General features: G+C 43.1%; 1 protein-coding gene across 1 annotated transcript in view; it reads right to left on the reverse strand.

Annotated features, from left to right (window-relative positions):
* Positions 1 to 16,461, reverse strand: part of LOC124615694 — a 429,028-nt gene extending 412,567 nt beyond the window's left edge. The window contains exon 1 of the mRNA XM_047143726.1: positions 16,328 to 16,461. The gene's annotated coding sequence lies outside the window, so the exon portion shown is untranslated. The remainder of the gene's footprint in view (positions 1 to 16,327) is intronic.
* Between the last annotated feature and the right edge of the window lie 4,765 nt (positions 16,462 to 21,226).

Here is a 21,226-nt window from a genome sequence, read left to right on the forward strand (position 1 = left end):
GCAGATTTGATTTCTGCCTAGTATTAACTGAGTGAAAGCTGCTAACTCTTGGGAATAAGCTAATATTGCTAACAACAAACGACATTAAAGAAAATATATACTGTGAGGGCAATGTCAAAATTCCCAGGCTATTGAATAGGGGTCGACAAGAGGTTTTCGAACTTACACCACACATAGCTCGAACAGCCCGTTTTTGAGCCAAAAATACCCGTTTTGAGTCAGAAGAACTACCCCAAAAAATTATACCATATGACATAAGCGTATGAAAATATGCGAAGTAGACTACTTTTCGTGTTGAAATGTCACTTATTTCAAATACTGTTCTAATGGTAAATAAAGCGGCATTTAGTTTCTGAACAAGATCCTGAACATGGGCTTTCCACAACAGCTTACTATCTATCTGTACGCCTAGGAACTTGAACTGTTCCGTCTCGCTTATAACATGCCCATATAGCTGCAGTGGCGTTAATACGTTATTCGTCGTCGAATAAGAATTAAGCGCTTACCAAAATTGTGGATTCGTCCAATATAATATTACAATTAATCCTCCAAGTCAAGGAAAGTATGTGCTGTTACACAAAAACATAGTTATTGCCCGGAAAAAATTCTTTGACTCATGTCCGTAGCTATTTTCGAATTACTGTTGTCGAATATTAAAATTAACTTTAAAAAAAAGTTACGTGATTGTTTCAGTGGAACGAAAAACACGTTAGTGAAGATAAGGTAAGTTTTCGTTATGAAATAGGTAAGTAGTTTATTAACAAACATGAACTTACTGTCACATTAAAATAGAAAAATTTATTTTAACATTAAAATAAATTTGTAATGACCATGTTTATGTTAAAAGTTCATATTAATTGGTCACACAACTTGGGATATTCTTAAAAATGTCTAAATTGATTCATCACTCACTCTAGTAACCGAATGGAAAATAAGGGACTGAACTCACAGTAGTTGAGCTTTGCATTTACGACGATGTGGACGGTGCTGTGTTTATGAAGTGGCGGGGGCGGGGGTGGTAGTTGTACTGATCTACATCTACATCTACATCTATACTCCGCGAGCCACCTTACGGTGTGTGGTGGAGGGTACTTATTGTACCACTATCTGATCCCCCCTTCCCTGTTCCATTCACGAATTGTGCGTGGAAAGAACGACTGCTTGTAAGTCTCCGTATTTGCTCTAATTTCTCGGATCTTTTCGTTGTGATCATTACGCGAGATATATGTGGGCGGTAGTAATATGTTGCCCATCTCTTCCCGGAATGTGCTCTCTCGTAATTTCAATTGGTATTGGGGGTGGTGGTGATGGTAGAGTCGATACAGAAACAATACGCCACCTGAAGCGCAGCAATATCTGTAACAGGATTTCCAACATAACACGTGTGACGCACTAGAGTGGAAAAATATTTTCCCTGCGCTGCTACTGTTTGTGTATTCCATCCTTTCACGGCGGACCAGGCTTTCCAGACGATGTTTGGTTAAGCCTGCTAAGCGTTTAATGGCCGACATTTCATTACCTTCGGCCACAGTAAAACCCATTCGGAAAGTGACGCAGTATGAGGTTTGGTGTTTACAGAGATTGTGACAGTTGCAACAAATTCTAGATACTATCAAGACGAATGAGAGTTATCATTCACACATTGTCTGGATCGTCGGTGAGCTAGAAGTAAGGCGACGGTAGTTATCTGACCCCTCGCTGACACATAATAATCATTGTGATCAGCAAATTTTATCCTAACACACGGCCTAATGTCCAATTTATGTCAAGACAGTATATCCGTACATATTACTAAATTTAAGCCCCCCGCCATGTTTTTCAGTCTGTATGTGAAGGCTAATCTCGGGAATTGCTGTAGGGGTTCTGATAAGGTTTTCACTGATACACAGACTAATTCACGAGGAAGGTTTCTGCATACACACCATGCGATCAAAAGTATACGGACACTCCCAAAAACATACGTTTATCATATTAGGTGCATTGTGCTGTTATCTTCCGCCAGGTACTCCATATCAGCGACTTCAATAGTCATTAGACATCGTGAGAGAGCAGAATGGGGCGCTCTGCAGAACTCGCTGACTTCGAACGTGGTCAGGTGATTGGGTGTTACTTGTGTCCTACGTCTATACGCGAGATTTCCACACTCCTAAACATTCCTAGCTCCACTGTTTCCGGTATGATATTGAAATGGAAACGTGAAGGAACACGTACAGCACAAAAGCGTATAGGCCGACCTCGTCTGTTGACTGGCAGAGACCGCCTACAGTTGAAGATGGTTGTAAAGTGTAATAGACAGGCATCTATCCAGACCATCACACAGGAGTTGTTAACTGCATCAGGATCCACCGAGAAAACTTTCGATTTCAGGGTCGAGCGGCTGCTCATAAGCCACCCATCATGCCCGTAAATGGTAAGGGACGCCTCGCTTGGTGTAAGGAGCGTAAACATTGGACGATTGAACAGTGGAAAAACATCGTGTGGGGTGACGAATCACGGTAGACAATATGGCGATCCGATGGCAGCGTGTGGGTATGACGAATGCCCGGTGAATATCATCTGTCAGCGTGTGTAGTGCCAACAGTAAAATTAGGTAGCGCCAACAGTAAAATTCGAAGGTGGAGGTGTTATGGTGTGGTCGTGTTTTTCACGGAGGGGGGCTTGCACCCCTTGTTGTTTTGAGTGGCACTATCTCAACACAGGCCTACACTGATATTTTAAGCACCTTCTTGCTTCCAAGGGGATGGCGATTACATCGAGCACCTGTTCATAATGCACGGCCTGTGGCGGCGTGGTTACACGACAATAACAGCCCTGTAATGGACTGGCGTACACTGAGTCCTGACCTAAATCGTATAGCACACCTCTAGGATGTTTTGGAACGCCGACTTCGTGCCAGGCCTCATCGACCGACATCGATCTCCTCAGTGCAGCCCTCCATGAAGAATGGATTGCCATTTCCCCAGAAACCTTCCAGCACCTGATTGAACGTATGCCTGCGAGAGTGGAGGCTGTCATCAAGGCTAAGGTGGGCCAACACCATACTGAATTTCAGCATTACCGATGGAGGGCGCCACGAACTTTAAAGTCATTTTCAGCCAGGTGTCCGGATAATTTTGATCACATAGTGTAATGTACTAACGCTACGCCAGACAATTCGTCCTGTCCCATAGACTCTGAGCTGTCCGTGCGGAACTGAGGAAGGTTATCTACAGTATACTAGAGTATTCACACAGAAATACTATGTATCCAGCGGATATCTACAAGCGCAATCATGCCTTAAACGGTGTCGCGGCGCATTAAGCACAATCACAGAACAGCAAAATATCTGAAGTACAGAGCCCGTGTTACGACACAGAAACGGAATGACAGCAGCGCACCAAGTGGTGCAGAAGTGAACTTCAAATGCGAGAAATATGGCTCGGAAATCTGTATTACTGCTTTTTGTAACACTAGTACTAGATGATGATTTTCTTTTACACTTTATGGGTGGATCTGGTAGTCCGGTGGTAAGTTGCATTTATTTGTAAAACCCAATATTGCAATTTCGACCATGTGGAAATTATGTTCCTGATTACGATCTTCCTGTGCGTATTGCAGTCTTTGAATTGTAACTTAAGTATGTTGTTGGTATTCTGCATAATTTTTTATCTCTTCTTGTAGTACTGGGTGGGGAAGATGACTACATGTTTGTTTTTGTTTTTGTTTTGCAGCAAATGTAAACTGGTACTCTATGGATTATTTGTTTGTTTGTTCAAATGGCTCTGAGCACTATGGGACTTAACTTCTGAGGTCATCAGTCCCCTAGAACTTAGAACTAGTTAAACCTAACTAACCTAAGGATATCATACACACCCATGCCCGAGGCGGGATTCGAACCTGCGACCGTAGCGGTCGCGCGGTTCCAGACTGTAGCGCCTAGAACCGCTCGGCCACCCCGGCCGGCGTCTGTTTGTTACTGCATACGAATCCGTGTGTGAACTGCTTCATTTAAATGCACACTTAACATATATCTGGTATTCTGCGTGTTACCATCCGGTTTTCATACTCTCGCATTCAATGGAGGTTACTGTTTATAGTATGTCTTGATAACCTGTGAAAAATTTGAATAACTAGTGTTGCTTTTTCAGCAGTTGCAAGGATGAATGCTCTAATCAAAAAGACTACGAAGCGTAGGGCCTACTCATCTACCTCTATAGTCATACCTGCAACACACTGTGAAATGCATGGCACCAATAGCAAGAAACAACACCATTCAAATCAGAATTACGCACTCATGCCGTAACAGGAATATAATAAAGGTGAATACAAAAACTGTCAAAACGTACTAACATGGAGATATCCATAAAAGGCAGAAGGCATGGAAAACGGCTGCAAGCAAAAATACGGTAGAATACGAACAAAACACTTACAATGCCTTTAAATCGAGCAGTTCACACTGAAGGTTTGTGAGCAATAACAGATACACCTAAGTACACAGACCACCATGCAACGAAAGTAGCTTTTGTTTTATATGAAACAAGAACAAATTTGGAATCATTTACGCTGCCCAATATTACGGGTGCGAGAAGAAAGCAATCAGAATGCGGGTTATATATTTACAACGCATTTCAAAGACGAATACAAAGGAGAAGTTTTGATCAGAAGAGCGCTGTGATGAAACTAATTTTCGTTAACTAAGAAACTGAAACAAACCTGAAGATTAAAAATCTGCCAGTAAGAAAGCGAGATGGTAGACTGATAAACCGCAGCGCTCCGAGTGGCGTGGCAGCGAACAAAGAGCATGTTGCCTGACGTCTTCGAGAGGAGTATCACATTGGATTATTTAATACAATATCTTTATATTCTCCTTGGAATTAATAAATGTCATTGTTTATGTGGATGCACGCGGTGCGTCTTACTTTATTTACTTGGAGCTACATTGCGAAAACAGTGCAAGGATTGCCGCAGCCGGCACGCGGAACAATTTCTGCGGGCAACATTTCCGTCTTCGCTAAGAAGGCGGAGCAGCTACGCAATCTCATTAAGGTACGGTGAGCAACATAACGCTGTAGGACTCCCGCTCCCGGAAAGGAAATTTGTCAAGCATGTTGTATACTCTATACTTTTTGAGTAAAATTACAAGCCCTCCCGTTACTGCTATTAATATTGCTGTGGAGCATTTACTGAGTATTTTTGTGTGAACTTCGGCGTAGATTGCGATTGTACTGATCTCTGGTTGATTTGGCCGCTGCTGTTGTCACCAGCGGATCTCACCTTTCGTTCATTTGCTACTACCCTAATTTTGGTCTGTACACAATTACTAACTTTCTTTAGAGAAGATCATTAAGCTATAACAGTTTTCTAAACATGTCGGCAGGAAAACTACACCCTCTGAACAGAAACCGAACTCATCAGAGGTCGATATTACTCGATTGATCACGGCTCTCCAACGTTAGACGTTACAAGATTCGATTGAGGACACGGGGTACAATTGTCTGTGAAAATTATACTGATAAAGCGACAGTATCGGAAGGAAGCACACTGAATTCACGTCAAGTTTAAACACGAACGATGTGATCCTTCCTGCCAAAGCAATTACTACTCAGTCAAATTGCCGTCCATTAAATCAGAGCCCTTTTCAGGAGACGTGCAGAGAGAGTATAGATTTTGGGAACAATTTGATAACTAAGTGGACAGCACCCCATCTTCGTCCACTGTCTTCCTTCGAGGCTATCTCGAAGATAAAACTAAGACGCTCGTCGAAGGTATCGCTGTAACAGCTTCGACTGAAAAAGAAAAGTCTACGTTAACAGTACAGAGATAGTAATAGAATCATTCGGGCACATCCAGAGTATTAGGAAGTGATTGCGCCTGTTCAGTTCGTATCCCGGAAAGCCTCAATTTAACATTCATAGAATGTAACTGAAGTAAGCAGGCATTAAAATCATTGGGGGAAGACGTCAATGCCTGTGGGAGAGTTCAGAAAACAGCGCGCCTTCCAGAAGAAATCTGTCGTCACTCGATAATGGGCGCAGAACTACATAACCTCTCCAAAGGAGACCTTTCAAGTTAATAGAGTTTCTAGCGCAAGAAGTAGACGGAGCATGCATTACTTAAAAGATCCGCTGAGAAGTACAAGCAAATTAAAACCCGCTACCCTCAGCTTCGGCTCTAATTACACTGCCTAAACAAACTCTTCTCACGTAATAACAAGCGGACGCCAGAACCATTTTGCGTAATCTGCGCACAATGTAGCCATTGGGCTCAAGATTTCCAGACAGTACTAAAGGCACAGGAGCTTGCCAAGATACTGAAGCTATGTAACCGTTGCTTCCTTTCCCTCTAGAATGCCCATACTTTTAAGAATCGCATGGCGAAAGGCAAGACCTTCTGGTCGTTCTGTAAAGGCAACCACCACAAATCTTTCAGTGGCCGCAAAACATCTGCATCTAGAGCGCAAACGCGTTGTAGATCAGTGGATGATGTGAACACAAGATCCTCCGGCTCCACGCACCTGCAGACGGCACGTGTTCGTGTTGCAGGTCTCAAAGGCGTGGAAGAACTGACACATTGTATTCTGGACGCTGGTACCAGTTCATCTCTGTTAACAGATTTTTGATTGACAGTCTTCTGTCCGCAGCTCGTGGTCGTGCGGTAGCGTTCTCGCTTCCCACGCCCGGGTTCCCGGGTTCGATTCCCGGCGGGGTCAGGGATTTTCTCTGCCTCGTAATGACTGGGTGTTGTGTGCTGTCCTTAAGTTAGTTAGGTTTAAGTAGTTCTAAGTTCTAGGGGACTGATGACCATAGATGTTAAGTCCCATAGTGCTCAGAGCCTTTTGAACCATTGCCAGTCTGAATTGTGTGACTGAGTGTCACTCGGTCGCTGACGGTCGGCGCATACGAGCCCGCGGTTACCACATATGAATCACGCAGGCTCGTCCGTCTGAATTTTAGTATGTGGTTTTTTAGCAGCCTCCGGTCTGTACCACGAGATGCCACGATTGTGCAACACGCCAAGCAACCTATCACTGACCGATCCTATTTCCAAACATACGGATGTCGCTTATATTAATATCTCCGTCTCTGATCTTAAAGTCCTCGAAGTTTGACTAAATACTTAGCGGACGTCGGGCAGGTGTTTCTGCAGTACACACCGCACCTCATTAACGTCAAGTCATAAGGGCCAACGGGTGCCAACATCAGGAGTTTCTGGGTTTTGGAAGCGCGGAAATGTCCATTACTTTGTTGGGTTTAATGCATCTTATCAAAGGCAACAGAAGCTCGAACATTCACGTTTTCTGCGAAGTTTCTGACCATCTACATTGTGTCTTTTACGTCATGTGTAAGAAGAACGAAACTACTTACACACCTCAAGTTCCGTAAAAACCATTTAGCACCAGTCAAGAGAGTAACTATCTCGCGTCCACTGTTCCCAAATCTCCCACTAAACGAAATAAGCTAAACGTGTCCACAAAAAATTGCCAGAAAAAAGTTGGAACAAAAAATGCGTACAATTGTGCAATTTTATTTTTGCAGTAATGAAACTGTATAGCAGACTAGCATGAATTTATATCGTCTTAATTTGGAATGTACTGGCCTGTACAGCAACATAGACGATTAACTGTGAATGTATAACCCTATTTTGAATTACATACGCTTGATAATAAGGAAACAATATACTTGCATTTTCAAAACTTCAAAATGGATTATTTGTATCACTATAAATATTAATTTAAACATTAATTTGCATCCAGGAAACCTACATTTAGAAAAATGTTCAAATGTGTGTGAAATATTATGGGACTTAACTGGTAAGGTCATCAGTCCCTAAGCTTACACACTACTTGACCTAAATTAACCTAAGGACAAACACACACACCCATGCCTGAGGGAGGACTCGGACCTCCGCCGGGATTAGACGCTCAGTCCATGACTGCAGCGCCCTAGACCGCTCGGCTAATTCCGCGCGGCTACATTTAGAACTGCTTCATCCAAAATATCAATGCACCGACATATGATTGCCCTGGTGTAATTTTGTTTACGGTGCAAAGTGGAAACTGTAATCCTTGTAACATTTATTGCGGCATCGAAGACCTGCTCGTATTTTAAGAACACAGCGGTGTCTGCAGAGACATCTTCGTTGGTAAACGGGGCTCAGTTCGAAGCGGAACTCATCACAGTTCTACTCCTGTCAAGGAGATTGAAGGGCGAAGACGTATCTCGAGATGCCCTAGAAAGCGGCGGGATACCAACGTGCCTGCTGCCCAGCACACGGCCCGACAACCAGCACTGATGGTCTGCGGTACAGTTTCTTTTCATAGCACGACCCCTTTAGTTGTCATCCACGGCACCTTCGAGCACAGCGGTACGTCGCCGCCCCGTTTTGTTGTCCTTCATGACAAGCCATCCTGGGATTACATTTCAGCAAGACAATACCCGACTGCACACGATGAGAGCTTCTCCTGCTTGTCTTCGCGCTTGCCAAACCCTACCTTGGCCGGTAAGGTCTTCGCATCTCTCCCCAACTGAGAGTCACTCTGAACCGCGACCAACAACTGTATCAATCAGTACAAAGCCGAGTAACTGCCAGAGGTGGAGCAACACGTTATCGACATGATCGATCTGTAAAGCTGTTTCTCTTTAATAAATCATCAATTTTTTCTGAAACTGCCATCATCTATTTATACAAGGGTGCGTCAAATGAAAACCTTAAATATTTTTTAAATATTATTTATTGTGCAGAAGTGGTAAAAATCTGTATCACTTTTCAACATAATCTCCCCCACGCTCAATGCAAGTCTTCCAGCGCTTAAAAAATGCATAAATTCCTTTAGAAAAAAATTCTTTTGGTAGTCCACGCAACCACTCATGCATCGCGTGGCGTACCTCTTCATCAGAACGGAACTTGTTTCCTCCCATTGCGTCTCTGAGTGGTCCAAACATATGAAAATCACTTGCGGCACGGTCTGGTGAGTATGGTGGATGAGGAAGACACGCAAAATGCAGGTCCGTAATTGTTGCAACTGTTGTACGGGCAGTGTGGGGTCTTGCATTGTCATGTTGCAAAAGGACAACTGCTGACAGCAATCCACGTCGCTTTGATTTGACTGCAGGCCGCAGATGATTTTTTAGATCTGTGTATGATGCACTGGTGACGGTGGTCCCTCTAGGCATGTAATGCTCCAAAATGACTCCTTTTTCGTCCCGAAAGAATGTCAGCATAACCTTCCCTGCTGATGGTTCTGTTCCAAACTTCTTTAGTTTTGGTGATGAGGAATGGCGCCATTCCTTGCTCGCTCTCTTCGTTTTCGGTTGGTGGAAGTGAACCCAGGTTTCGTCCCCAGTAACGATTCTTGCAAGGAAGCTATCACCTCGTTCAAAGCGCCGAAGAAGTTCTTCACAAGCATCAACACGTCGTTCTCTCATTTCAGGAGCCAGCTGCCGTGGCACCCATCTTGCAGACACATTGTGAAACTGGAGCACATCATGCACAATGTGGTGTACTGACCCATGACTAATCTGTAAACATGCTGCAGTGTCATTCAGTGTCACTCGGCGGTTTTCCTTCACTATGGTGAGACTACGCCAGAAGTTGGTCAGAAAGTCATTCAGGGCTACGTGTTAAGGAGAATGGAGTAGAATAGGTTGAAAGGTAATTCCATATTGTAATATCTAGCACAAAATATATTTCCTGCTGTACTGCAGTAGCTGTTTACTTACTCTTTATCTCTAAAATCTCCACACATTGTAATTGTTTTTGTTATATCCCAGCAATTATTTTCAGCTTCCGACAACGGTAAATTTTTCTTAATTTCTACCAGTTTCTACAAGTCTCGAGACAATCCAGTACCACCCCATCATTTAATGCTTAAATCATATATTTTTCTTTCTTCAATGTTCTGTCTAGTCACAACTCGTTGTGCCTGACCTGGACGAGGTGCATCTTCCACTGAAGTCACACCATTTGCGCATTTTCTACTCCATTCGTAGACTTGCTGCTGTGACAAACATGCATCACCGTACTGAACCTTCATTCGTCACTACGCAAAAACCCAACAACAAAACGCTGTTTTTCCCTGGTGCAAGTCGCAAGTGGGGCGGCCATCTTTATACTGATACTGCGACAGTATGTGTGCATCTGCACTATGCTGCCACCTACAGGCCATTTCGCACGCTGTTTGTAGCACGCTTACCAACTTACAGGATAACGGCGCGAAATTTAGATTTATTATTAAAAATTTAAAGTTTTCATTTGACTCACCCTCGTACATGTGTATCATAACTACAGATTTCCATCCAATTCGCGTAATTCATTCTTGTTGCGTCGTTTTTTGTTGGTCTTACAATTCGAGTGTTTACAGTATATCATTTGTGCGCGTCCATCCCTTAGTACTTGCGCTGACAACAGAAATGCCTACATTCTTTTTCGCCTTCAAGCTTGCAGTCTGTGCTGCTCGATTTTTTTTTCCTTTAGCGGTGCTGGTTGTACTTTAACAGAGATACACAGCTGTGTCATTTGACTGCTGCAATGGAAGAGCGGCACAGCGATTCTCTCATGGCCATCTTTGCTAGGGTTGTTACAACTGCAGAAATAGTACGCCGCACTCACAAATTTTTGAGTGTGTAATACACTCGATGGTGCGTCGTCATATGCCCTGCAGCCAACATCGTCGTCGACATTTTGAACTGTAACTGTATGTAAACAGTTCTTAAATTCTTGTGCACTTTCTTCTAGCTTGGCGTAGTGGATACACCGGTTCCCGTGAGATCACCGAAGTTAAGCGCTGTCGGGCGTGGTCGGCACCTGCATGGGTGACCATCCAGGTCGCCATGCTCCGTTGTCATTTTTCCGGGTGCACTCAGCCTCGTGATGCCAATTGAGGAGCTACTCAACAGGATAGTAGCGGCTTCGGTCAAGAATACCATCATAACGACCGAGAGAGCGGTGTGCTGACCCCACGCCCCTCCTATCCGAATTCCTCCAATGCGGATGACACGGCGGTCGGATGGTCCCAGTAGGCCACACGTGGCCTGAAGACGGAGTGCTACTTTCGTGTAGCACAGTGTGTTCAATCTTTTCTGTAAATGTAAGCCGCAATATGTTTGTTTCGCCTGAGGTACTACTATGTTTTATGTTGGTGAGGTTTTTCCTGGTTATAAAGATATTTTCGTACAGACAAAGGTAAATGAGGGGGGAGGCAAAAAATAGAATCAATGATATCTACATCTACATCCATACTCCGCAAGTCACCCGCGGTGTGTGGCGGAGATTACCTTCAGTAGCTCTATCGGTTCTCCCTTCTGTTCCAGATTGTCGGTATGCCTCAGTGTGGGCTCTAATCTCTCTGATTTTATCCTCATGGTCTCTTCGCGAGTATATACGTAGGAGGGAGCAATATACTGCTTGACTCCTCGGTGAAGGCATCTCTTCTCGAAACTTCAACAAAAGCCCGTACCGAGCTACTGAGCGTCTCTCCTGCAGAGTCTTCCACTGGAGTTTATCTATCATCTCCGTAACGCTTTCGCTATTACTAAATGATCCTGTAACGAAGCGCGCTGCTCTCCGTTGGATCTTCTCTATCTATTCTATCAACCCTATCTGGTACGGATCCCACACTGCTGAGCAGTATTCAAGCAGTGGGAGAACAAGCGTACTGTAACCTACTTCCTTTGTTTTCGGATTGCATTTCCTTACGACTCTTCCAATGAATCTCAGTCTGGCATCTGGTTTACCGACGATTAATTTTATACGGTTATTCCATTTTAAATCACTCCTAATGCCTACTCCCAGATAATTTATGGCATTAACTCCTTCCAGTTTCTGACCTGCTACATTGTAGCTAAATGATAAAGGATCTTTCTTTCTATGTATTCACAGTACATTACACTTGTCTACATTGAGATTCAATTGCCATCCCCTGCACCATGCGTCAATTCGCCGCAGATCCTCCTGCATTTGTGTGCAATTTTCCATTGTTACAACCTCTCGATATACTACAGCATCATCCGCAAAAAGCCTCAGTGAACTTCCGATGTTACCTACAAGGTCGTTTACGTATATTGTGAATAGCAACGGTCCTACGACACTCCCCTGCGGCACACCTGAAATCACTTACTTCGGAAGACTTCTCCTCACTGAACGACATGCTGCATTCTGTTATCTAGGAACTCTTCAACGCAATCACACAATTTGTCTGATAGTCCATAAGCTCTTACTTTGTTCACAATTATATTGTTACTCTGTAACTGGAGACCACGAGAATGTTTAAAACCAAAGTACTCAGAAAATACTCCTAAATGATTTCCGAAATTTTGTAATGAAATTCCGTTTCACCCTGTATAGACATTTTCATATACAGACTGATTCAGCTGCCCCTGCCGTTGCCGTTTTAGGCGACCCACCCTGTTTTTACTGTCATAAAACACGCGTGAGATTTTCATAGTCTCTCGCTTGCTACGCGCAAACTATTACTCCTACAGTTAAGATGAACCGCCCCTTTTTGTAGGAAAATTGATGTAGTTAAATTTTGTACTGGGATACGTTTTGCTGAAGGTCACGGTTTTCGAGTCATTAAAGGAAAACCTAGAAATTGGCCTTCAAACGCACCTTCACCCTCAATCATCCCCCACGAGTCAGGATTTCTAGTACGTTGTTCGTGGCACACCCTCCTATCACCGCACAAAAATATCTGACAACACGAAATACTCCCGATATTCGACTTTTCTCGGTGACTATTGATTGGGCTATTACGCCACCACCATAGCCGCCTATTTCGTAAACATTATTAATTTAAACGTGCGCGTGAGGCAATGAAAGGAAAATGACTTTCGTGAACGTTACGCTAAAACTGATTACGCTGACAATTCGATCCAAAATTAACCCCTACAAGCACCGTAGTTTCGTACTCAGATGCCCTGACCATTACAGCGATGTAATTGTTTATTTTATGCTGTCAGAATTCACTTCGCACGAGATGCAAGTTGTAAAGGAATAGGACTGCAAGGGATTTTGTCGCTCAGAATCAAGCAAACTGCTTGCGTAGAATGTAACTTCTGCAGTGGTTGGGAACCCCGCTCTCACAAGGAAAATGCGCCCACAACGAGCGCCCGAGAGAATATCCACAATGTAATCAGAACTTTCAAAGGAAGGGGAAGACTCCAGTGGGTATTTTCCAGCTTAATGAATGAGAAACGATGTTTTCTGAAGGCAGCTGGCTGACTCGCCTCCGCTAGATATGCGACGGAAAACTGCAAAAAAAAGAAGTACTTCAGCTGTTTGATTTCCTGGGAAATCCACCGACGTCGTTATTAAAATGGCATTACCAGTAATCCTTTGTGTGACAAAACTGTTCGAAAACTTCCGCCACTACTCGCTTCATAATACGAAGGCTGTTTGTTTTATCACTGCAATATCTGATGAAATGATTTTTTTTGTGAGAAATCTTAAGCTTCTTAACATTGACGTGCCGGAACTGTCGGTAATAGGGTACAGTATTGCGTCATTTGATACTACAGTACGCTTGCTGACAACTTCAGCCAGCCAACGGAAAATTACGACAGAATTAGATCTACGTTAAGTTCTCCGCAAGCCATTTCGCAATCGATCTTTTGTTACAATCTATTCGCTTACTCGCCGGTTGAAAAATGGCTGCCTGTTTGCTTCTATTTGCACACTAATCTGCCTTTCCTTTTTCTCATGGTTCCTACGCTAGGTATGCGTTAGTGATACGAGAAGTGGTACCGTGTCTTCCTCGATTAAAAGGTTTCTACATTTTCATGATAGGGCTTCCCGAGAATAACGGCACTTTTCTTCCATTTTCCTATTTTCTTTCCACAGGCATCTCTCTCACACTTTCATATGTGTTATATGGATCTACTTAGACCGTAACAAGGAGTTTAATGTCTGCTGCCACGCCTACTCCAAACACAGGAACAGTATTCAAGAAATAGTCGCACCAGTGTTTTCTATATTTCCTTTAGAGATGCTACATCTTCCCAGAAACCCTCCAAACAACCCAAATCATCCGTTCGCCTTCCATAATAATGCTTTTATAGTCAACCCCATTTCATATTGCTTCGTACAACGGAACTGTCCAATTCGATATCTCTAAATCTGCCCTGAAATTGTTTATAGGGGAAGAATAAAGTGAAAGAAACAGCGTCAAAATTTTAGCTTCTCAGACATACTGCAACAATTTTTTTAAAAAGATATGTTGAAATCTACGGAATCTGTAGGTAGCTAGGCAGCTGGAGAAATGTACATCCTTGCCGTAGCTATGGCAGATGGCGCATGCACACATGGCAGGCACATGTCCTTAGCTGAGGACACATCGGTGAACGGGTAACACGGCACAACACGATCGTAATTTGTAAAGCGAATTTCAGTTTCCGTTGATAGTTTGAATGGCACAATTGATCAGTTACTGTTCGCTCGAATTTGGAATTCATTAATATGCATCACAATTAGCAGTTGACTTTGTGGTATTGCCAAGCGTTAATTGAGATAAAGCAATTACTCTTGATTCATTCATATATAGCTGCCAAAAGCATCCGTTTTCGTGCAGGTTTCAGAGTTTCACGGTCATGTCGAGTCCAATTGATGTTTTCAGTGTTGTGAAGATGAAATATGAAGAACGCGGTATGCAGTCGCAATCACCTACTTCTCCCGAATACCTACATATGTGTTACTTACACTCCTTCCAATGATGTGGACATTTCGTTGGAAATTGTGGCAACTTTACAAGCAACAGGAAGTAACTGATCATTCCGTAAATCGTGGTTCGAACTGTGACTGTTGTGCTAATTATACACCAGAACAAAAACAAAGTACCTACCAAGCCCAAAGAACACATATAATAATAGCTTTCAGTGAGAAACAATGCTGTATTTTTTGTTAAACGGAAGATTGAGAAAACGCTTAAACTTAAGCCGTACGCAAAGCCGGTTCCATTTCGTAAAATCCGACCATCGCTAAACGGAAGAAAAGTTTACATGAAGTACGAAATATGCGCCAAAATGAAACTCGCAAAAATGTGAAAGGAAAAACCTTTCGAAAGAATTAGAAAGATTCACGAGAGTTAATGCACTATTACCGACGGAGATCTACGAGAGTGGGCACTCTGAACTTCAATTGCGATGAACATTACTGATTTCCAGGTTTCTTCGGCATGGTTAAACAGATTTAGGAAATTATGGGGAAAAGGAAATCGCAAAATCACGAGGTTTACTTCAAGTACACATGGAGCGGAGATCTCATTAATAGGTAATACAATACAGAAATCGCAGTTGACGTGCATACTAAGCTTCCTGTTATCCCCTAAAGCCTAAAAGCTGCGTATAAATTCATTACTTTTGTTAGACCCTTGACGTGGGCACAACGACACCTCCGTCTTTAGCACGACGACGGAAAGACTGAGTTTGGATTTCACCCGAAACTAATACTGTGACACAGCCTCTCGATTACAAAAAATTTCCGATAGTTACAGCACTTATTTGAAAATAGTCGGACAATATAACTTCCGACAGCACTTTGTCATTTCAGGTTTATCAGCGGAATACTATACTGGGAATACTGGAGATGAAAGGCACCACCAATATGGCAATCTCATTCCACTGAAGGTATTGCATTCACGCAACAAATTGGAAACTAACATTTCACAGCTGGAGGAAAATGGTCTAAAAGCACCACAAAGTGATATTTAAGGGGCACTTAAAGTAATAAGTGCTCATTCCCAAGAAATCTGTTTGCTTGTGTTAGTGCTAAGCTTCTGGGGTTGGTCAGAACAGAGGTATCTACAGATGATACCCCATAAAAACTAAGAAATTAATTTTAGGGGTGGCTAGTGGAACTTAAATTTATTGGAAGGTTCCTTACAAAGTACGTTGGCCTTTAAAGAAATGCGCAAACAAACGTTGGTACAATAGATTGCAGAGTAATGCTTCAGCTTTTAGTGCCCTCTTTTAGGTGGTCGGACGGAAGGTATCAGACGACGTCAGGTGATGCTTGTAGGATCTTAAGGGGTCGGTTTAGCTCACACGAAAGTGTAGGAGACGTGCTCACGCAGCTTACTTCGGAGTCGATGGAAGGAATGACACTGTCCTCACGATATCCTGTTGCGTAGAATAACAGAAACAATTCAGTATCTTATATCTTGCATGTTAGAATAAGACACGAGGGAGTTTATGGCACGTACTGATATGTACGAAACGTATTTCCCTAGCTTAGAACGCGAATGAAATTGGAGTGGAGAAACTAATAATAGTGAACAGTTCCCTCAGCACACGAAGTACACTGGCTTCCGGGATATAGGTAGACGTATAATGGTAATAGTCGGTGCATCTCCACTGACCTTGGTCTGATGCGCCGGTGTTGTGCCACCGACAGTAATGCTTGGTCCGAGAGAAGTACTAACGACGTCTCCCGTCGGTGATGGTATCCGGCAAGAGTCCGTGACTTAGCTTCAGGGCGCACATTCACTCAGCGACATCTGCAAGAGTAACGGATTGATGCAAACAAGTAACGCAAAAAATAATTATAAGTAAACAAGGAACTTCATGTGAAAGTGGAATTTTATCACAATAATAAGAAACTCAGAACTGAAAGAGGTCTCACAGTTTCCATATCCAGAAAACAACCTTAACAGCCCACAGGACGTTTTTAGGCATCTGAACTTTACGAACTACGATGGCATGCGTATTCATGGAACACACGTGAACTATCTTCACTTTCCTGATGATCTTTTACTGTCTGCCTCAATAGAAGAGTAATTTTAACAACTGCAAGAAAAACTGAACACAGAAAGTGTGAAACTAGGACTAAAATCCATCTTAGTAAGATTAGTATAGCGTGTAATTAAAACGATGAAAAATTTATGAAGTTGGGAAGTTGTTGAACCAGTTGGAATCCTTGTATTTGAAGCTGTTATAAACGATTGAAGTTCTCTCTCTCTCTCTCTCTCTCTCTCTCTCTCTCTCACACACACACACACACACACACACACACACACACACACACACACACACACACACACCTAGAAATTATGAGCACTCAATTGTTTAAAAAAACGAAAAAGCAATCAAAAATTTACAAATTCACACATGTATATGAAACACCGTTTTTCGAAATTGTCCCCTTCGTCCTCAACGCCCTTTGCGAGCTTTCGTCAAGAAAGGCACCCACCGCCTCTTTTGCCTATTGTTTGACCTCTGGACCTTATCTCGTGTAGAAAATGTTTTTCCATATATGAGCAATTTCAGAGAGGTGAAAATGAAAATCTGAAGCTACCAAATGAGGGCTGTGAGCGGGGTGATTGGTGATATCGCAACCAACCGAATGAACCAACGAAGTTTCTTGCGGCGTTGGCTGCGTGGGGACGTGCTTTTGTTATGCAAGTAGTACACTCCTTCGCTAACCCTCCCCTTCCACTCTGTATCGCCCTCCGCAGTTTCTTTCTTAGGTTCCATAGTACCACGCAGCTTTAACTGTCTCCCACTTCGGTGAAAATTTAGTGAGAAGAATCCCTTGACGATCGTTAAAGACAGGGAATATTTTTTCGAGTCGGACAACGTTTTGTAATTTTTCGCCGATGACTAAGACGGTTGTCGCGGCCCCAGTGATTGTCTTTTCGTCTCAGGAGTGCAGTCGGCCATCCACGTCTCGTTGCCAACCACAACAGTCATGGAACTGCCCATGTTACAGTTCGAAGCGTTCGAGAAATTCCCCTGAAGGTACGTTTTTATTGACTTTGTGCCGATCCTCGAGCAGTTTTCGTACCCACAATTTACAAAAACCAAATGTTTCAGTAGTGGTTTTTGCCGAAGAGGTTTGAAGATTTCTGGAAACGCTCCGTTTATCTCGTCCAACGTCAATCGTCAGGTCGCAACAGACAGGGTCGGATCCAGGCTCACTGCTTTTGTTAATCTTACGTCAGTGAATGGCAGAATGCTTCAGCATGTGGAACACATACAGTTCAGAAAATTATTTTTTTGAAAATCACATACTAATAATTTGGGAACTACATGTATCACGTAGTTAATTCGAGAACTGTGATAGGAAATTCGATAACGTCATAATGCACACAAAATGAAATCGAGATATGTACTCACTATTACCAGTATTTTACTCAGCACTATCATTGTACAAGCGTTTTTCAGTAAGTAATGTAACCGTTTCTTTCCTGAAAGCAGGTTTGTTTTACTCGGGATTCTAATACACCATATTATTCTCCACTTTTTTGGCTACAAAACCCTAGATTTCAACACAGTCTCCGTTCAAAGCGACAGCCTTACGCCTCCTCACTGGCAGGGCCTGCAAGCATTCAGGGTACCACTACAATGGACGACCCCGGAGCCAACGTCTTGCTGCAACAATAAGCTCCCCACCATCCACGTACTGCTCCCCGCAGAGCGCTACATGATATCAGCAATGATGCAGAACTGCTGGAAAGTGCCATAACAGGCGATAAAAATTGGTGTCCGGATATGACGTCGAACACAGCACTCAGTGGCACCAGGGGAAAACCGTTTTCGACGGTCAACAACGAAGAAAGCTCGACAGTTTAAGTACGATGAAGTGTGAAGGTAACGTTCTTAGACGTTGAAAGCTTAGTGAACCACGAATTCTTGCCACAAGGTCGAACCATCAATAAGGAGTACTAACTACTTCTTACGTCGCGACACCCAGATTCATGGCGTAACAAACCACGGCTTTGCGTCATGATAATGCACCTGCTCACACTTAGTTGCTTTCCCATGATATTTTGGCCCAAAAACAAAAAGTTAAAAAATAAATAAAGAACCGTAAAGATGGCCTAGCATCAATATTCTCAGGCATTGCCCTATTTGACTTTTTGTGTTTGCAAAGTTAAAGAAAATCCTGAAGGGTCGTCGTTTATAAGCACAGATGAATTAAAAACGCACTGGAGCCAGAGAGCCTATCGCTCTTCCTAAAAGAGTTCCAAAAGTGTTAGAAGGACTGGGAAAGCACTGGCATCAGTGTCTAATATCTAATGGGGAGTATTTTGAAGGTGTAACACTGATGTAGAGGAACAATTGAAATTATTTGCAACAAAAGCATTTCAGTTATTTTTTTGAACAGGTTTTGCATGGAGAACAACGCTTCTCCTATAAACGCCGTCTCCCCCCCCCCCCCTTCCTCCATTTCGAGAACTGGGTTGCACCGTATGCAATGGCTAGGCTTGATGTACGACGCCAATCGCTAGATAGGTAGCAAAACAAACAAAAGGAGCAGGCAGTCTTGAATAGAAGACGTAATTATCACCGCAACGAAAATTAAACTGAGTTAAACAGATCACTGTACTTGACGACTTCGATTAGAAAAAAAAAAAAAAAACACTCGATGACCTAATGGAATGTAGCTATGTGCAGCATGGACGCGTATATTTGAGGACCGCGATGCGTGGAAAAACCTGAAGGCGGACTTTAACCAGCAGTGGATATCATGGTTGATGATGACGATTGCGACGACTTTATTTTGAACATGCTGACGCCATATCCACAGGATACATCCAGTGCTAACATATGAAATTCAAAGAGCAATTCTCAGTCACGGAACTTTATTTCCTCCTCCCTCCATTACTTGTGCTCTGCCAAGTTTATCTTTCTCCCCGTCTCTCATGTTTTCACATTCGACTGCTGCTGCATTTCGAATGCCCATGATTTGTCTTTGTTGTTCTACTTCACAACTGCCACGAATAGACTTTCAGTAAATTTAAGACGTCTTACTCAATGTAATAGGAAATACGTAGAATATCTGGTTGGATGGAATATTGCAAGGATAAATAAATCAATAAACAAACGGTGCCTCCTTCACTTTAGCAAGCTGACTTCCTCTTTGAATACTGTTTAGTGTCAACCATTGTGGATAAACACATCGGTTACATTACATTAAAGTAGATGGTTGTCACGCTTCAGATAATAGCGATTTTATGTCCACTGGACTCCAGTTCTTGGAAGCAGCCGCATCCATTACATTTCTGGGAGCTTGCGTACGGATCTATTTCAAGTGAAACGACCCATGAAGATCTTCATTGGAAGAATTTGCAGGGACTGTAGTACGAAAAGTAGCCATTCTGAGACCGGTACCAAAACGAATTTATAGAGGAAATATTAGAGATAAAAAGAAGAGCAGAGCGATTTTTCAGAAATTAGTTTTGCAAACGCGAATGCGTCAGGGGCGGACGCTCTTCCAACTCCATTGGTAGACGGAACAAGACGGGGGGGGGGGGGGGGGCTGTATCGTTAAAGATATGTGAGCGCAGTTTTGTAAAGAACTCAACCAATACATTGCTTCCTCGTATGTGTACCTCACTGGAAGAACAGGTACGTGCAGCAAGAGAGATCAGAGCTCCCATGGAGCCTTACCGACAACCGTTTATTCCGCGCATGTTCGCATGTGAAACAGGAAAGAGATGAAGTGGTTGCGATGCACCAAGAGATTTGAATATAGACCTGTACAATTAGCGTCAATAGTTTTCAAAGTAGGACTGTTTTGGTTCAATACACGATTGCTTTCCTTTATCTCATAGCTCTAAACACACTTGTGAGTTGACAGTTTTTATGAAAGTTTACAACGTCTCTGTTTTGGTGGAAGGTATGCGGGGTACCTCTACTAAACTTCTGCCTGGAATAAGCAAATGTTAGTAGAGATTTCTGCGTCTGCGAAAAGAACTCTGCGCGAAGCATACAACAACTACTACCGTCACATCTTAGCAAAAGATCAGGCAGAGAACGAGAGAAAATTCTGGTCATATGTAAAATCCGTTCAAAATGGATCAAATGGCTCTGAGCACTATGGGACTTAACATCTGAGGTCATTAGTCCCCTAGAACTTAGAACTACTTAAACCTAACCAACCTAAGGACATCACACACATCTATGCCGGAGACAGGATTCGAACCTGCGACCGTAGCAGTGGCGCGGTTCCGAACTGAAACGCCTAGAACCGCTCGGCCACAACTGCAAAATCTGTAAGCAGGTCTAAGGCTTCAATTCAGACCCTTGTTGAGCAGTCTGGATTGGCAATGTGTAAGTAGGCTGTTTTGGTTTCTATGTTGGTAACGCCACGTAGTGCTCTGTATGAAAATCGCTGACTGCGCTGTGTGCAGTCTGTGGCTGGTTGGACTCATTGTTGGAATATTCGCTTGTGTAGTGTTGGGCAGTTGGATGTGAACAGCGCGCAGCGTTCTGCAGTTGGAGGTGAGCCGCCAGCAGTGGTGATATATATATAT

This window comes from Schistocerca americana, chromosome 5 (assembly GCF_021461395.2).
Source record: "Schistocerca americana isolate TAMUIC-IGC-003095 chromosome 5, iqSchAmer2.1, whole genome shotgun sequence".
Lineage (NCBI taxonomy): Eukaryota > Metazoa > Arthropoda > Insecta > Orthoptera > Acrididae > Schistocerca > Schistocerca americana.